The sequence below is a fragment of the Phocoena phocoena genome, chromosome 2 (genome assembly GCF_963924675.1).
Source record: "Phocoena phocoena chromosome 2, mPhoPho1.1, whole genome shotgun sequence".
NCBI classification, from domain to species: domain Eukaryota; kingdom Metazoa; phylum Chordata; class Mammalia; order Artiodactyla; family Phocoenidae; genus Phocoena; species Phocoena phocoena.
In genome coordinates this window covers 34,086,339-34,091,806 of record NC_089220.1, presented here as the reverse complement: position 1 = coordinate 34,091,806, position 5,468 = coordinate 34,086,339, and positions in this window count along the sequence as shown.

Genomic DNA, 5,468 nt, shown 5'->3' with positions numbered 1-5,468 from the left:
TTTCAAAGATTTGGGGTCATTCCTGAGCTCCATGGAAATGGAGGTGGGAGAGTGGAGGAGTTGGAACCAGACTGGGAGCTTTATCCTGGCCTCTGGTGGGGGCAGAGAAAGTTCCCATTAGCAAGGTCACAGGTTTAAGGAAGCAGGCACAGTCGGTCCCCAAAATACACCTCTCCCCTCAAAAAGTTAGAGCTGAAGTTTCCATCATTAGGGGCAAAAGTTAAGGGAGTGCCAAGGAGTTCAGTAATCAAGATAAATAATATTTTAATGCAATGTTTTAAAATACGTTAAATATTTTTTTAAAATTTAGTAAAAATTAATGCAAAAAAAATCCATGATGAACAAAATGTCACAAATTTAAGTGAGGACTGGATGGATGGACAACAAGCCATATTGGAGCCTGAAACAAAAGGAAGCATCAGTAAAACTGATCCTGTCTGGTAGTCCTTAGGAGAAGGTCAGTTTATTCCTTGTTTGCCCAGCAGTGTGAAGGGCCCTGTTAGGACTGTTCACCAGGAAGGGGAAAGGCCCCAGATGCGTAAAAGGGAAGAGAAAGCTCTAGATTGGGAGATGGTGCCCCTGGCTGCCTTTCAGACCCAGCCTGGAGCCCACTCCCAAAGCACAACGGGCTCCTGTACCCTGGAAATGGCCCATTTCAGCCTTCTGCACAAAGCAACTTTTGGATCTCAGAGGAGTCCAAAAGCAATGGGGCTTCCACTCCATTGCAGACTGAACATCGACTCAGCACCTTCTAAAGCCAGGCCTGTGTTGGGTGCTGGGTTCTATTTAATGCACAACATGCCATGAGGTGAGTTTATTATCTCATTCTTTCCAGCCAAGGAAACTGAAACTTGAAGCAGTTAAATAACTTGCCCAAGGTCACACAAACTTGGATTTTAACCCCAGGGCAGTGTGAATGCACTTGTTTCTCATGTCAAGAGCTGGGAAGAGGAGGAAAGGATAATCGGAGCTGTGAAAACTTGCTAGGCTCAAACCCAGGACATGAGAGACTGGAATGGGAAATTCTTATCCTCTTTGGCTCTAACTATGGTCTGTTATTCTCCTTTTTCTTCTCGGATGCTGGGGGGCAGTCATTTGGCACAGAGGCAGTTTTGGCCTTACCCAGACACAACCTTCTGAGGCTTAGAAGAGGTGACATTTTCTTTGGCAAGAGGGGTTCCTGAATGAGTTCACAGAAATGGGAAAGGGAGAAAGATTGGTCCTCTATCCTGGCAGCGTCCGTATTAGGAGGGAGCTAAGGCCTCTGCATACTAAGAACCTGCTTCCTGTCCTAGGGAAGCCCCTGGTCCAGCCCACCCCGAGTCTGACTCACTGGACACAGGGCATGAGTCACACTCCCTCTTCCCCTGGTTGTGGTGGCTGAGCCACCAGTCCACCAGGGAACTACACTAACATAAACCAGACTCAACCACAGCGAAGAGGATGGAGACAGAGGAAGCAGAGAGACAGTGGGAAACAGCTTGAGACTGGAGGAAGGAAGCAGGGAAGGGAAGGAAACTCGGGACCAAGGAACTTGTCTTGTTCTTCCAGAGAGACACCTCCCGTCTCCTTTTCAGGGCCAGAGGCTGATGTGGAAGGGACTCTGACTCTCTCAAAAGCGCCAGCTGATGTCTAGAATGTGTAAGCTGTAGAGAGCTATAAGGTCAGTATTTGGGTGTAGGTGAATCACAGTCTGATGTGAAATTCTACCATTAGAGAGTCACTTCTTTAGCTATAGCTAAGAATCCCATTTACTAACACTAGAAAAGGATAAATCATGAAGCCTTATTCACAATGAATACCTTGACCCAGTGAGTTTGTTAGAACCACAGAATCAGAATTTAATTCTTAAATCATCTAATCCAGTAACCTCATTTTATAAATGAGGACCCCAAAGCCCAGATAAATAAAATGACTTGTCCACAGTCCCACAGCCAGTTAGTGACAAAGCCAGGACCAGAATACAAGCTAACCATGTAAGGCTTGCTCCTGGCAAATGCAGGGGCACTTCCCCCAACAGTGTCCTGCATCAGAGCAGGACTGCAATGAGGGAGTGACTGTCTGCAAAACCAGAAAAGACTTTAAACAATGTTTTCTATATTTTTTCTGATCATAAAAATAATCTGTGCTCATTGTAGAAAGTTTAGAAAATACCCAAAAGGATAAAACCACTCAAATCCCATCACCTAGACAGATGATGAGTGTTTTTACATGCACATATATTTTTATTAAATTTTATTTTAAAAATTTAAACCCTTCCTTTTCCATTTGTCATAGCTAATAAGCATCTCATCAAATCATTAAAAACAATTCAGAAACATAACTTTAATGGCTGCATAATATTTCATCATGCCTATTTCATAATGTATTTATTTGATCATTTCCATTTAGGTTGAATTTCCTGTTTCACTGTGTAAATGATGCTATGATAAATATCTCTATACATAAAGATTTTGCTACATCCCTGATTATTTCAGATAAATATCTAGGGCTTAATTTTAGGTTAAAGCATATAAATTTTAAAATTCTTGACACATGTTGCCAAACTGCTTTCTAGAAATGTACCACATTTCTAGATGCCCTCACCAGCAGCATATATTAATGCCGGTCTCCTGTGTCTATCAGACCCAACACAGACCATCCCCAGTTGCCTATGCTCTGTGTTATCTCTGTTTTATCTCTGTTGGGAGTGGACCCCTACTCCCCAGGGGCAGTCAGCTGGAGGGGGTCCCCCTGGAAGAGACTCAGAACTGGGAAGTTGCTGGGGCAAGGGGCAGTGAGAGGCCCAGAATAGGGCACCACTCACAGGAAAAGGAGGGCTTGTGGGGTCCTGAAATGTAAAAGTTTAGGCAGAGACAAAAAGGGGGAGGAGAGAGGAGCTAAGAGTGCAGGCAACAGGAAAAGTTGGAAGAGAAATTTTGCCCAAACCCTGCCCCCAGGCCTCACCCATCAGTGTAAACAAGGTATCATTTTGATTAACCACAAATATTTCCCTGGTCTGCCGCAGCTGACCCGGCAGGCCCACCAGCACATAGCGAATGCAGTGTTCCAGATCACTGCCCCTCACACCGTCTGTGGGGACGACCAGCGATTTTCATTTCCTCTGAGTCATAGACAATTGTGCGGTCCTACTTGCATGACTAGAATGGCCTCCACCACATGCAACTTACCAGAGACTTCTCCATCACCTAAACTAGTCTGTATTCTGTTCAGCGAAATAAGGCTATTTCGCTTTAGCTTGAATGTCATGGCAATGTCCACCTGCCATAAGTTTCCAAACTTACTCTCAGTTTCTTTTCTTATCTACCAAACAAATCACTCTCAAAAATCATTGCTCTAGAGCATGGGTCCTGGAATCTAAAGCATGGCTTTAAATCCTATTTCTGTCACTGCATGACCTTTGGCAAGTTACTTATCTTCTCTGATCCTTATGTTCCTCATCTATAAAATGGGGTAATAATCGTACCTACCTCACAGGGCTATTGGACAAAACAAGTGAGATCATGAAGGTAAACTGTGTGGTTCAGTGCCTGGTACGTAGTAAGGACACAATAAATTCTCTCTGTTCCACTTGATCCCAACCCTGTGAGGTTAGTAGATGGGAGTCTTGGTAATAAATACCTCCAGAGTTATGGATAAGATACAAAAGATGGGCAGGGAGTAGAGTAGGGAGTTTTTATTTACTGTATTCCTACTATGTGCCAAAGACTTAATATTTACTATCTCATTTAAGCCTCAAAATTTCCCTGTGAACTAAGTATTATACCCATTCTGTAGATGGAAAAGAAGATTCAGAGAAGGTAAATAACTTGGACAAGATCACACAGCTAGTATGTGGCTGAGTCCAGGTTATAATCTAGACCTGTCTGATTCCAAGCCTTTTTCTTTTCACCACTTCATACTGTCTCCTTTGGCCAAAGGATGTTCTCTCTTCCTTAGAAGGAATCCCCATGTCCTAAGTCAGGGTCCCACTGTGGGAGATTGCATTACTGTTCCTGATTATTCACTGCCCTATCCCTGTGATAGAATCATACGTCCCTGCTCCAAGTCACACGCAAGAGACTTGGGATGGGTCACGTGACTTGCTTTGACCAATGAAACATCAGCTGGATATCCCAGCAGCCGCTTTAAGCACCATCACTTGGTTCCACCATTGCTCTTTCCCTGTGCCACAGCCCAGCATGACCCAGAGAGGGGCTGTTCCTACAGCTTGGATCCATTAATGAAGACAGCCTGGGAAGGGAGCTGCAGCCAAACTGAGAAGTGAGCCTTTGTTGTTGTAATTACTGAGGTTTGAAGGGAGGGGTTGTTTGTTACCACGGTGTAACTTAGTGAAAACTGATACACCCACCTCTCTATCCCAGCTGCCCACTCTCACCATAATGGATGCTACAGGGCAATGCCAAAAGAACTACATGACTCGGAACCTCTCCTAGACATGAAGGGGTGGAGTGCCCTCTCATTAACACCCTGGAACTCACCTCCCTTTTCCACTGGAAAGGCTGGAACACCTTGAGAGGGGTGTCACTCCCTCCAGGGTGCTCAGCCAGCCTTTGGTGGAGGAGAGCCCAGACTCCCTGCCACCAGTACCAGCAAGCCTGTGTAGCCCCCAGAACCCAGTCCTGAAGGAGAAATGCCCATTGGCAGCTGTCTCACTTCCAGGAGGTGGGGGGTGGAGCAGGACACCTAGCATGACTCAGCTGTGCTCACAGGCAGAGCTGGACCTGTTTAATGTAGATAAGGGCCCTCCCCTCCTTCTCTTCCCCCTTCCTTCCTCTTCCCTCCTTCACTCCCTTCCCTAAATGTTATTCCTGGAGGTTAGGCTTTCTTTTTATTTATTCTGTGTGGGTAATAAAGAAAGGAGCAGAACCTTGGCCTGGGAATGTCTGAGGAACCCCACAGGAAGTGAGTGGCCATGGCACCATGTTTGGCCAAGATGTATCACATTCACTCTCCAGGCCTCAGAGACTCCCATTGGCAAGTCATCAGAAATACCTGCAAGGCTTTTACCAACCCCACCCAGGTCCATGGCTCACAGCAGTGCAGGTTTTGTTCTGCATAAAGTGGGCAAATGGGGCCGAGGGCAATGTGTGTCCCTCAGTCCAAGATCTCCGAGCCCCCAGGGCTGCATTCCTAAGGGGAGGGCGTTTCTTCGCCTGAAGGCTCCATCCACTTGCCAAGCCACATCCCAGCAGGGCACATCTGCTCAGAGTGGGCACCTTTTTTCTACTTCATACAAAAGTAGCAGGGGCCATCTCCAGGAGATTCTGATGTGTGTGGATTGGAGAATCCTAATTTTAGAAATCTCTGCAGGTGAGGAAAAGCTCTGAAGGTAAATTGGCTCTGGGAACCTCGGCCCTGGAAAATCACTCAGTTTCTCAGCCCTCCCATCAGCAGGACCCTCTCCACTCCAGCAGCCATGGGTACCAGCTGAAGATCAGCGCCCTCGCTGATGCAGAGCCCCAACT